The 14,341-nt window shown below is 37.2% G+C and overlaps 1 protein-coding gene across 5 annotated transcripts in view; it reads right to left on the bottom strand.

The window, feature by feature from the left end:
* ST7 (suppression of tumorigenicity 7) overlaps positions 1–14,341 on the bottom strand; it is a 252,225-nt gene that overhangs the window by 40,048 nt on the left and 197,836 nt on the right. The gene's annotated exons all lie outside the window — the stretch shown is intronic.

Raw genomic sequence — 14,341 nt, 5'->3', positions numbered from 1 at the left:
AGCATTTTAATCATGTAAGTCTAATAAAGTGTAAATTAAGAATATTTTAATGCATACAGTACACAGCTATTTCTAATGTATAAAGGTGGTATGTAAAACTATGGGTAATTCATATTTTTGTGAATAATATATGTTTAAAATCCACCAGACTGACTCTTCAGCAATCTTTTCTTTAAGATATGGATTCTCATATATTAAATTTAATTAAGCAGAGAATAGCTATAAATATATGCATTTAAATATTACAGGAATGCCCTTGATATCATAAAAGGCAAATAGAACCTCTGTGTCACTTGTAAAAAAAATTCTCAACAGGTGTATGAAATACTAATGTGAAGAAAAAATATCACCTGGATCTTTTTTTAAAAACACACCTAAATAGGGGCGCCTGGGTGGCTCAGTTGGTTAAGCATCTGATTCTTGATTTCGGCACAGGTCGTGATCTCACGGTTGTGAGATTGAGCCCTGTGTCAGGCTCTGCACTGACAGCATGGAGCTGGCTTGGGATTCTCTCTTTCCCTCTCCCACTGCTTCTCTTTCCTTCTCTCTCTCTCTCTCTCTCCACCCCCCTCAAAATAAATAAATAAACTTAAAAAAAAAACACCTAAATAAATTATTTTTTAGTGGTCAGATTTAAACCAGATTTCTTTTGCATTAAATTTCAAGAAGTTCATATTCAGTTTTTTGTTAAAAAAGCAATACATTTATTATAACATATATGAAAAATCTTTATATATAAGTATATATATGTGAAATATTTAGAAATCTATATAATTTTTGTTCATTCAAACCCAAAGGAAATCCTCTTTCATATGAAGCCTCATTTGTTTCTCCAAGAAACAGTTCCTCTCAGTTTGTATAGAAAATTTACATGGAGAAGAGGGAGCAGGTAACAGATTCAGATGATGAGTTTAAAGGGAAACAAAAGTAAAAGATACAGCTGAGAATAGATAAACTCAAAAACGTAGTCCCTTTTGGGGAAAAATTTGCGTTTAAATTATGACTCTATTTCTTACCAGAATAGTATTTCTTTAACACTGAACCACATTTATACTATGACAGAGAAATATCATCTTAATTCAGGCCAGGTAAAAATACACCATTCCCAATGCTGCAAAATTCACTCTATGCTAGAGAAACTCTTATCACCTGGAATGTTCTGCCAGCTTCTTCACAGGGCTGTTTTCAACTTCAAAAGAATTACATTACAGTGGATAAAATCCAAAAGGGGCAAAGGGAAGAGAGAAAGAGAGAGAGAGAAGGGGGAGAGAGAGAGAGAAAGAGAGAGGAACCAAGAAACAGACTCTTTAAGTATAAAGAACCAACTGATGGTTACCAGAGGGGAGGCGGGTTGGGGGGAATGGGTTAAATAGGTGATGGGGATTAAGGAGTGCACTTGTGCTGAGCACTGGGTGATGTACAGAGTATTGAATCACTATATTATACACCTGAAGTCAATATAACACTGTATATAACACTGTATGCTAACTGAAATTTAAATAAAAACTTAAAAAAAAGAATTACATTATAGTAAGAATGAAAAGCAAGTCCCATGACCAGCCCCATAACAGACAGCCACAGAAGAAAATAAGTTCATAAAAGAATAACAATCCCTAATCCAGTAGTAAGTATTTACCACCAATCTCAGCATGAGGAATTTCTCTGAGGGAAATTTCAATGCCATTGATAAAAAAAATAAATAAATAATCATAGAAAATTCCAACAAAGAACTGAAAGGAAAAGGAGTCTTTGTAATCCTGATCTCATAAATTATGTTCAAACAAAATTTCACCACTATATGCATAGTGTAAAATGATACGCTTATGACTAAGAAGGAGAAAAAAGAAGAATTCCAAACACTTATGGATCTGTCTTGTTGCTTTTCCAACGTCTAAACATTTAACTGCTTCCTAGTGTAGGAAATCAATCCCAGAATCAAATATCTTGTTTATTAGGGTCCATTCATTGACCCTAATTGGAAGGTAATAAAACTGTAGATCTACTTAAAAGTTCAGACCTTTTTTTTTTTTTAATTTTTTTTTCAACGTTTATTTATTTTTGGGACAGAGAGAGACAGAGCATGAACGGGGGAGGGGCAGAGAGAGAGGGAGACACAGCATCGGAAACAGGCTCCAGGCTCTGAGCCATTAGCCCAGAGCCCGACGCGGAGCTCGAACTCACGGACCGCGAGATCGTGACCTGGCTGAAGTCGGACACTTAACCGACTGAGCCACCCAGGCGCCCCAGACCTTTTTTTTTTTTTTTAGTTCAGACTTTGTATATAAAAAGTATCCAAATCTCGGGGCGCCTGGGTGGCTCAGGCTCAAAAATAAAATAAAAACATTAAAAAAAAAGTATCCAAATCTTGTTTCCATCCTTCCTGGCATGATCTGTGTTCCTTCTGTGTTGAGCATCTTCCCATTGAAGAAGGGACTAATGAAAAGTCCAAGAAACGAGTTGAGGCTGAAAACAATGGTCATAATTATCTGGAGGTGGCAGCATAACAGGGAGTCTCACTTGATAAACTAGAAAAAACCTGTTGTTAAGGATTTAGCTTCATGAGAGGGATCAGATTGTTTTGATGGTTACCTAAACAAGCAAAGTGACATATTCACCCACTTAGAAAAACATGCAACTGAGGTATACCAGCAAAATACAGGTGCCCAATCAATGATGATCTTTAATCCAGAACCAGGCCTCTTCATGCTCACGAACAGGACATTCACAACTAGAAAAATGTGACAAAATTCTGCAACATTACAACTACTGTAGTGCATTTTTCCCATAAATTTTTTTACCCATACTCCTTCACTGTATGTAAAGCTGGTGGTATATGTGCACAGTCATAATGCTTAAAAAGTAAATAACCAAAAATATGTTTTAATCAGTATCAAATGGGAAGAGGGGGAAACGTAAATACTCCATTCCTCACTAGTGGCATGTGATTCCATTTGTTTTCTTCTTATTTGAATAAATTACTTTTACTCTCATTGCTTAACAAAAATAAAAAAAATAGCAAAAAATTCTTGCATAACTTGTTTATTTAGATAGTTTCAATGTTTTTCTTCTAAGTCAGTCAAAGCAATTAACCTATTTGGTAACGGCAGTTGTCTCTAAGAAGTGAGAAATCATTCTAAAGAAACTGATCCTAAGTTTCCCCGTAGGTAAAGCAATCTTATTCAATTAAGGTTTTCTTTACAACATATTTTTTAATATGAAATTTATTGTCAAATCGGTTTCCATACAACACCCAGTGCTCATCCCAACAGGTGCCCTCCTCAATATCCCTCACCCACCCTTCCCTCCCTCCCACCCCCCATCAACCCTCAGTTTGTTCTCAGTTTTTAAGATCTCTTAAGGTTTGCCTCCCTCCCTCTCTTTTTTTTCCCTTCCCCTCCCCCATGTCTTCTGTCAAGTTTCTCAGGATCCACATAAGAGTGAAAACATACGGTATCTGTCTTTCTCTGTAGGACTTATTTCACTTAGCATAACACTCTCCAGTTCCATCCACGTTGCTACAAAAGGCTATATTTCATTCTTTCTCATTGCCACGTAGTGTTCCGTTGTGTATATAAACCACAATTTCTTTATCTATTCATCAGTGGATGGACATTTAGGCTCTGTCCATAATTTGGCTATTATTGAAAGTGCTGTTATAAACATTGGGGTACAAGTGCCCCTATGCATCAGCACTCCATTTATCCCTTGGGTAAATTCCTAGCAGTGCTCTTGCGGGGTCATAGGGTAGATCTATTTTTAATTTTTTGAGGAACCTCCACACTGTTTTCCAGAGCGGCTGCACCAGTGTGCATTCCCACCAACAGTGCAAGAGGGTTCCCATTTCTCCACATCCTCACCAGCATCTATAGTCTCCTGATTTGTTCATTTTAGCCACTCTGACTGGCGTGAGATGGTATCTGAGTGTGGTTTTGATTTGTGTTTCCTTGATGAGGAGTGACACTGAGCATCTTTTCATGTGCCTGTTGGCCATCTGGATGTCTTCTTTAAAGAAGTGTCTATTCATACAACATATTTTTTTAAAATGATGCTTATCTTTCACAATAAAAAGCAAAAGCTTTGACATTTTGCCTACCCCAGCAATTCCACCTCTGAGACTCTTTCCTAAGAGAAAAAGTCATGTGCATTAAAAATGAGCCTTAAGGATGCTGATGACAATACTGTTTCTAATGGTGGAAAACTGGAAACAGCCTAAACGGCCAATAACAGAAGATTAGTTAAGGTGCTGTACATCCACAGGGTGCAATTCTATGTGGTCATTAAATCATGTGTTGGAAAAGTAATGATCTGGGAAAATGGTGCATTGTTATAAGTACATCAATAAGTAAAATAAGTTTATAAAATTATGATTTCATATGTTTTTAAAAAGCATTTATATGCACAGGGATAATAAAACTGGAATTATACATACAAAATATCAACAGTATTTATTTTTGAGTGGTGGGATTATAGGGAATTTTTTTTATCTGTATTTCCAAAGCTTCCTGTGAGTACATGTAAATAAGTGAATGTTTAAAAGATAACAATAATGCTATAAAAAGAATTCTGTTCTACAAATTGTTGGAAGCAAGTTCATAAGCAAATACATTGGTGGAACCAGACAGAGACAGCATAGACAGACAAAGGTAGAACTTACATGAAGTGAAGTCAGACCAGAGATCTACTGCATATACTTATATACTTCATGAAAGTTAGCATGATCCTTTTGCAGTGTGCACTGATTAACCATATTTTAATCTAATCACTGCCTAACATCTAAATCAGAGACCAGAACTGCATGTCTTGGCTCACTTTTAAGAAACACCATATACACTACCTTAGGAGAAAGCTTGTTATTATGGGCTGCTTATTCGTGAGTGCTACCTCTTTCATTTCTTTAAAAATAATGCTGAGACTTGGTTGTTGTTGCCTGTTATAAGTTTGAAACTTATAGACTCACAGAAAGTTTGAAATAATTGTAGGCTCACAGAAGGATGTGAAAATAGTACCCTGTACTGTGAATGCTTTTCTCAGCTTCCCCCAATGGTGACATCTTACATAACTGTAGTATAATATCAAAACTAAGAAACTGACATTGGTACAGTACTATTAAGGAAATTACAGTCCTTGTTCAATTTTCACCTTTTTTTTACATGCATTCATGTGTGTGTGTGTAGTTCTATGAAATTTTATCCCATGGCTAGATTCATCTAACTACCACCACCATCAAAATACACAAAGTTCCAAAGGAACTCTCTTGTGTTACCCCTTTATTTGTACCCTTCCTACCCATACCTGTCCCCTGGTGACCACTAATCTATTCTCTGCCTCTGTAATTTTGTCTTTCTGCCATGATTTCATGCTTTTACCACTAGGGAAATAGATAAAATGATAAGGGAAACAGAATAGCTAATAGTAGTGATGAAAACAAGTAGTATCAGAAGTTTTGAGCAGGAATAACAAAAAAAAGCTGCCTTCCAATATTGCTTATAATTTATTCAGAAATTTTATTTTGAGGAAGAAACTTCAAAACCACTCTATGCAGTGCCTCTCTTTCATACGTGCATGTACCTACCATAATTACAAAAAGTCCTTCTAAGAATTAGAATCCAGACAGTCTCTTCAATAAATGGTGTTGGGAAAACTGAACAGCTACATGCAAAACAATGAAACTGGACCACTTATTTACACTATACACAAACATAAACTCAAAATGGATTAAGGACTTAAATGTGAGAGCTGAAATCATAGAAGCCCTAATAGAGAGCACAGGCAGTAATTTCTCAGACATAGGCCATAGCAGTATTTTTCTAGATATGCCTCCTCAGGCAAGGGAAACAAAAGCAAAAATAAACTATTGGGACTACATCAAAATAAAAAACTTCTGTACAGCAAAGGAAACAATAAAAAACTAAAGTGCAACTTCCTGAATGGGAGATATTTGAAAATGACATATCAAATAAAGGGTTAGCATCCAAAACATGTAAAGAACTTATACAACTCAACAAACACACACGCGAATAATCCAATCAAAAATGGGCAGAAGACATGAACAGATATTTCTCCAAAGAAGACATCCAGATGGCCAACAGACACATGAAACAATGCTCAACATCATCAGGTAAATGCAAATCACTCCTATTAGAATGGCTAAAACCAAAAAAATAAGAAACAAGTGTTGGCAAGGATGTGGTGAAAAAGGAACCCTCCTGCACTGTTGGTGGGAATGCAAACTGGTGCAGCCACTCTGGAAAACAGTATGGAGATTCCTCAAAAAATTAAAAATGGAATTACCATATGATCCAGTAATTCCACTACTGGGCACTTACCCAAAGAATATGAAAACACTAATTTGAAAAGATATATGCACCTCTATGTTTATTGCAGCATTATTTACAATAGCCAAATTATGGAAGCAACTCAGGTGTCCACTGATTGATGAATAAAGAAAATGTGGTGTAGACATACAATGGAATATTACTCAGCCATAAAAAAGACTGAAATATTGCCATTTGCAACAAATGGATGGATCTAGAGAATATAATGCTAAGTGAAATAAGTCACTCAGACAAATACCATATGATTTCACTCATACATGGAATTTAAAAAACAGATGAACAAAGGAAAAAGAAACAAACCAAAAAACAAACTCTTAACTATAGAGAACAAACTGATGGTTACCACAGGGGAGGTGGGGAGGATGGGTGAAAAGGTGAAAGGGATTAAGATTACACTTATCATGATGAGCACTGAGTAATGTATAAAATTATTGAATCACTATATTGTACATTTGAAACTAATATAACACAGCCTATTAACTGTACTGGAATTAAAACATTTTTTAATAAAAGAAAGAATCCAAGAAGGAGAAAAATGTTAGCTACAAAAACTAATGTTCTTAAAAAGGAATATGTTCAGAGAAGTCATCATAATAACAGCTATGAAACTTGGCTAGAGATCGACTGGACCATACTGGAGACGGAGGTTAGAGTGCTCTAATAAGAGTGGTTTAAAAAAGAAAGTAGATGTCATGTAATACACAGTATGATTAAGATAATAAATAATCTTAGGTAATGACACGGATATTTGCTATTATAAAAGAAGGGGGGAAAAATAAAAAGAAACTTCAGGAAGAATAAAAACAAATCCAAACAAACAATTAGAATCCAAAAAGGACATGAAAAGAAACAAAATAATGAGATATCGCATAATTGCAGACACAAGGAATGCTAAATAAATGTTTCTCACTTAAGCAAAGCTGAACTCCCGGCTTTAGTTTAATTTTTCTTCTACTTCTTGGCCATCTTTTGTTTTATACAGGTCCTTTTCTGAAAGGCAAAGAACTTTCTCCAACTGTCTTAGGTTTTCAAAATCAAATTGTCATGAAAGTCTTTCATTGGAACCATAGAGTATGTTCTCTTTCGCGTCTGGTTTCTTTCACTCAGCATGTTTCTGAGATTCATCCATGTGGAGCATGTATCAGTACTTTATTCTTTTCTATTGCTGAGTAGTACTTCATTGTGTGGATATACCACAACATGTTTATTTTCTTTCTAATAGCTATTTATTTAGATTGTTTCCCAGGTTTGGGCTATTATGAATAAAGCTGTTGTGACCATTCCTGTGTAAGGTTTTCGGTGGGGGGGGGGGGGGGAGTAAAACTCATTTCTCTTAGATAGGTAATTAGAAATGAAATTGCTGAGTCAGAAAACAGACACATGTTTAAACCGTTAAACAGTGCTCCAAAGTGGTTGTGTGAAAGTTTGCAAAACTAGTATATGGTGACAGAGATCAGAAACAAATGATTACTTCTGGCCTGGAAAGCAGTTATTGGCCAGAAGAGGGCATGAGGCAACCTTCTGAGATGATGGAAAGTTTTATGATCCTGGATGGTGATAACACAGGTGTATATAAAAGTGAAAAGTTATCCCGCTCTGCACTTCAGATTTGTGCATGTTACTATAGGTAATTTATACCTCAATAAAAACAATTTTTAAAAACAAACCTATAATCCTGGGCCATGTGAAGCTGTCTTCTCTTACTTCAACCTAACTTCCATAACATTTCAGTTGCCTTTTATCATTCTGCTCCCCCCGCCAATTCTCTCTACAAATCCTTATCCAAAGTTACTTACTAGTTTTGCCTTCCATAACATAAAAGAATCTGATCATTTCTCAAGTCAGCCTTTCAAATATTAAAATGGTTTAAATGTCTCCTCTAAACCTAATCTTTTCCAGAATAAATACTTCTAATTCCTCAACTGATATATTCTTCAGAACTTCTCATTTATTTTTGTTATGGAGTCATGAGTGATTTCAAAATATGCGAATTAGAAGTGAAAATAATCCCCTAAATCCCTGAAACCTGACCAGTACAGAGTTCTAGGGAAATGTACAGTTTGAGGAAGTACAGCCATAACACCTCTCTGAATAACAGCTAGGATGACCCTGGTGTGGGGCAGCTGGAAGTCCTCATTTGTTCCTGTGATTGTGTAGTCAACAAAACCATCCAGGTTCTATCAAATTAATTTCAGCCAAAGCCAAATCTTTTCTCTTTTACTGAAACCATGAAAATTTATGAACCTATAAGCAGGATTTCATATTTGATTCCATTACATTTTAAATCTTAAGATGAAATCTAAACCACTGAGTTTTAATTAATAGTTTCAGAATATCATTCCAGCCTATTAGTCATCATTCTGACTCAAGCTACCAACCACAGCTTTGTGCCATACAATCCATAGGCATACCTTCCTCCCCATATGATTGTTATCATCATCAAAATTGCTGCTAACATTTATCAATGGCCTATTAAATGCCAGGCGCTGGTGTTAATCACTTATACACATTATGCTGCCTAATCCTCAGAGCAACCCTTTGAGATAGGACTTAACTGCTAGCCCTCTTTTACAGATGGGAAAAGCGAGACATATAATGGTTAAGAAATATGCCAGTATCACACAGTTAAAACAAATATGAGCTGTCCCCACAGCACATGATTTTGAACTGTGCCACGTTGTCTATGAGGTCTGATTTATAAAAATACTGACCATGGCAATACCAAGGAAAGGATCCAGGAATGACATTCTAGAGATCACCCTAAATCTGCAATGGTCTGCAATGATGAATGTGCAACCATTTATTAATGGTAATAATAGATATTATATATACCACTTATACCATTAAATCATACCATTTCTTAAAGATACAATAGGTATTGGGGTGCTTGGGTGGCTCAGTCAGTTAAGTGTCTGACTTAGGCTCGGGTCATGATCTCACGATCTGTGAGTTCAAGTCCCACATCGGGCTCTATGCTGACAGCTCAGAGCCTGGAGCCTGCTTCGGATTCTGTGTCTCCCTCTCTCTTTTTGCCCCTCCCCCACTCATGCTCTGTCTCTGTCTCAAAAATAAATAAACATTAAAGATACAATAGGTATTATGACTACATTGTTCCACATTACCTAAAAAGGTAGCATTCAAAACATTATCAAATGTTTTAATTAAATAAGGATATGTCTATGGCATTCTTCTAATTCAGAAATATGTAGAAAATGGCCATTTAAATTAATAAGAAACACTTAAATGTTACTGTATAGACCACAAATATTTTCACATCCACTATCTTGTCTGTTTTTATTTAGCACAACTTCCTTCGTAATTCCATGTTAGATCTTCAATCACCTCTTTCTTTCCTAAATGTTATAATAAACCACATATAGTCATCTCCTAGAATTTTACTGGTATTGACATATTTGCTGAAATTCTAAAAAAACAAAAAGAGAATCACAATTATTGAGGGCAAACAGAATATAGGAGTGAATAAAGGCATATTCTCATCAACTTATAAACACATTACTGTGTTCTCCAAATAGGAGAACTACAGGATAGATCAAAGAATTGGACAACAGCACACAACTGTGAAGGTCAATAAAATCTTTTATTTTACAGATGAAGAAATACAGGACCAGAGAAGCTAAGTGAAATGCTTATGAGCTTACTTACTAATTAGTAACAGAACTGGTCTCGCAATAGCAGGTTCTTGTCACCACCCCATACTGCCACTGTGATACTTGCGTGTACTCCCCTTATCATCCTTATACTTGCTGCATCATTTTGCTCAGAAAACAGCCGCATAAAGAAAGTCTTGAGACTTTTGCCTCCTCTGAACTTTAGCCACCTTTAGTACCTGCTTACAAGCTCTACCCCACTTTAACTATTTGTCATTCTGACCTTTCATATACTTTAATCATTTGTCTTCCTTTACATTTTCTTCCAGTTGGGAATACCTATAATGTCATCTTGTAGATTCTCCCATCCTTCTTGAACCACTCTCCACTTAAAACTCTCTGTGTCTTCCTTTGCCAAATGGTGTCAGCACAAAGTTGTTTATTGAGTCTCAAGTTAGGGGTTTATATTTATCTTTCCTCTAACTTAAAAAAGGGCATAGCTTTTGGCTTTTGTTGCTACTTGTTTGTTTTTAGATTCAGGAAATCTGTCTAATGCTCCCTACTTTTACGACTGTGAGCTATAAGAAGACAACATGATCTCCTTCTCTTAAGGTTCTTCCATTTTGGTAAAAATTAAATTCAGCATATTAATTATTCTTAGGCTTTGACCACTTTAGTACTAACTGAAGTGTCAGCAAAGCACGGATTTATAGGATGCTCTGCTTTTGGCAAATGAGACCTGTAGATCCACACACACAGGCATTCACATCCTGTACTGCACTCTCTAAATTCACAACCTTTAAGGACTAGGTGGACACTCACACCTGTTCCCCATTCCACATTTTTTCTCCCCGTGTCATTGTTATGACTCAGCAGAAGTTACCTGATGTTAATGGGCTGTATGAGTCTTGGCAGGCTCTAACTGTGTCTTAGTTACACCCCCCCCAACAGATTATCCAAGGTATATGCTAGGTCTACATAGGCCTCAATTTCCTGTAGTTAAGAGATCACCAGAAAGCAAATGAAATTAAATGGTTATAGCTTAAAATAATAAGTTTTAATAACCCAGGAAATAAAAAAAGTTTCTGTACTGGGATTCCCATTAGTTGTTTAAAGATTAAAAACCAAACTCTAACAAACTCTTTTACACTGATTGGTTGAAAGACTGAGCAAATATCTCCCTGATAGAATCCTGCTTCTTTGCAGCATCTGAAACCACCTCACCGGTGCTCTTCAGTGGCTTTTTACTCCCTGATGTCTTCTAACACCATGTGTTTCCACTCCCTCTAGTGCTCTAACATCATGTGCTCATCCCTCAACCACCTCAAGTCAAAAAAATAGTACGAATCCACTGTGCCACTCTCTCCACTTTGAGGTCAGACTGGAGACCATCTCTGCTGAGATTGCCTCATGCATGGTCTCTCTCCAGGGCCTATAGAATTAGGTCCAAAGCTCTGTGAGATCTGGTCCCTACCTAACTTGCCCAAAGCATATTCAGGCCTTTGCTGTAGCCTTCCACCATCCCTCTGCTTTATAGGATACATGGAGTACTCCATGCAGGCTGGGTCAATCTTGCTCCTGAACTTTTCCATGAGCTCTTTGTCTCTAGTATTTTCACTGTCTGGCTCAATTCAGACTCCACCTCCACCAGGAAGGTTTCCTTGCAGTCTTTACAGCAACTGTTTTCTTACTCCCCTCTCCTACTTACATGGTGAGTTTCAGGAATAAAACTGTTTCTTCATCACTTTGTACCCACAATCCAAAACACTGCCCAAAACATAGCTGGTGGTTCTGTGTTTGCTGAATGAAATCTTAGGTTAATATACTAACATCTCAAATCACCTGATATTAGCTCCCTTTGATATGTAAACATTTAGACCTAATTTAGCTTCTGGAAGCCAAAAGTGTCAGTACTGATGGGTGTTTAAGGAGGGCGCCAGAAACTTGTTATTTCTCAACATGTGTACTGCATTTATCACTGCTTCTGCAGTTTTAGCAAAATGGGTGAAACGGTACTGGTGTCCTAAATCTAGATGTCTATTTGAAACAGCAGTGGAATTAAAAAGTGAGGCAGGAAGAAAGCAAGAATACAAGCTGACAAGGTTGAAGGAAAGTAGAAGGGTTTTTGGCCAAAAACAGGGAAGGCAAACCACACCTCTTCTGGCTCCCTAGGACCCTGTATGGGAATGAGGCCACTGAAAGAAAAGGTCATCTCAGGGAGAATGACTCTTAAGTTTTCAAAAGTCATAAACGCTCATAATATCAAACTTGAAATTCAGTGTAATAATCTTGGGAGAAATTTATGTAATTATGAGTAAAACTGTCAATCTGACGTGTCTCAGAAAACCCATGGGGCAAAACTTTAGATAGAACAGTTTTTTCAGTGATCATCTTTTTGACCTAATTTCCTTTTGTTCATCTACAATAATAACAAGATGTAATTTTAAAAGGATCACTACTGTTCCTATGCATGAGCTAGGTCAGTGGAGGGTCAATTTCATATCTATAATTCTAAAACAATGTTTTCAAGGGTAGCAGACAGCATAAGTAAGTCCCACAGCACCTCACAAATGAGGACACTACGTCATAGGGCATCTCCAACTAACAAGTCATTCGTTCACTACAGCTGTTCTGAATGTCTACCCTCACACATGAGTGTCTGGGAAGAGAACACGGGGCTTGCTCTCAAAGGGTTTCTTTCTCTGTACCTCTACAGCATGTTTCAAACAGATTTACTGAGCACTGATACATCTCACCTCAATTTACTGTGGTTAGTTTTGGTTTGGGTTTCTTTACATCTTTCTCCACCAGACTGAAAGCTTCTTGGCAACACAGAATAGGTTATACTCATCTCTGAACCTGAAAGCACCTAAAAATTAATATTTTCTTTTTTTTTTTTTCAACGTTTATTTATTTTGGGGACAGAGAGAGACAGAGCATGAACGGCGGAGGGGCAGAGAGAGAGGGAGACACAGAATCGGAAACAGGCTCCAGGCTCTGAGCCATCAGCCCAGAGCCTGACGCGGGGCTCGAACTCACGGACCGCGAGATCGTGACCTGGCTGAAGTCGGACGCTTAACCGACTGCGCCACCCAGGCGCCCCAAAATTAATATTTTCAATATAAGGATCTGATGCAGCCTTGCTGAATTAATTTGGAAAAAAAAACCCGTAATTACTCTCTATAGTCATTTAAGATTATGGAATATAAAGTATCCCTGGGGTACCTGGGTGGCTTAGTCGGTTAAGCGTCCAACTTTGGCTCAGGTAATGATCTCATGGTTCATGGGGTCAAGCCCCATGTTGGGTTCTGAGCTGACAGTGCGGAGCCTGCATGGGATTCTCTCTCCCTCACTCTCTGCCTGTCCCCCACTCACTTGTACTCTCTCTCTCTCAAAATAAATAAAATAAATAAACAACAACAACAACCCTTTTCTTGGTCAGGCAACATATTGATACACTGGAAGTTTACATTAATCCACACATTTGGTCCTGACAGACCCTTTTGGAGCCATAAACTGAATGACCAAACAAACAAAAATTAAAAACAAATAAAAATGCAGCCCATTTCCCTTTCCTAACCTATTTTTGGATGAGATGTATTATGACTATCCCATTATGTGATGCTGTCCTTCATGTGGCTTTCTTCAGTAAAATTTCTGAGTTTGCTTCTGTACATGATATGATACAAAGAAAAGCACAGAAATGTGGAATTCTGTCCTTATTTTTTTGTTTTGTTTTGTTTTGTTTTGGTTTGGTTTGGTTTGGTTTAAGACAGTCTGAGGTCTTTTTGTCCCACCTTTAAAAAGCCAATCTAAGGTCCCCTTTCAACCAAAGGGAAAAGCTTCACTGAAAAAATAAAAAGGATTGCTATACCAGAACCTCAAAAAGAAATGCCACCTGGGAGTTCAATGATTCAATCAGGGAAATACTACATGACCTTAGTAATTTGGGGCAGGGGGAGGGGCAGGCAACACAGACTCAACTACACCCAGAAAAATTCATCTCATGCTATAAAGTCAAACACCAGATGTTATTTGCAACTTTTGGATTGGATTACCCCAGAAGGTCTGTGTCAGAGAGCCCTTCTGTGGCTAGTGCCCTGGAGTCCAGCACGGCAGTTTATGGGATGGTAACGGCCGGCTGGGGAGGGATGTTACCTTGGTAAATTATGATAACGAGGCAATAGGGTTATGAAAGCCAATATAAATTTAGAGGGTTTGTTTGAGTGCCAACTATGTGAATTACATGTGTATGCATTCATAAAAAATCTTCCATCATCAGAGACAATAGAAATTTCTCATGCATACAGTCTCTATTGAAATAATACCTATCATTAGAACCCCTGCTCATTGCATATAATATGACAATCATTTGCTAACTTCAAAGGCCTAGTCCAC

The sequence above is a fragment of the Prionailurus bengalensis genome, chromosome A2, assembly GCF_016509475.1.
Source record: "Prionailurus bengalensis isolate Pbe53 chromosome A2, Fcat_Pben_1.1_paternal_pri, whole genome shotgun sequence".
In the NCBI taxonomy this organism is placed as follows: domain Eukaryota; kingdom Metazoa; phylum Chordata; class Mammalia; order Carnivora; family Felidae; genus Prionailurus; species Prionailurus bengalensis.
This window is presented reverse-complemented; position numbering and strand designations above follow the sequence as displayed.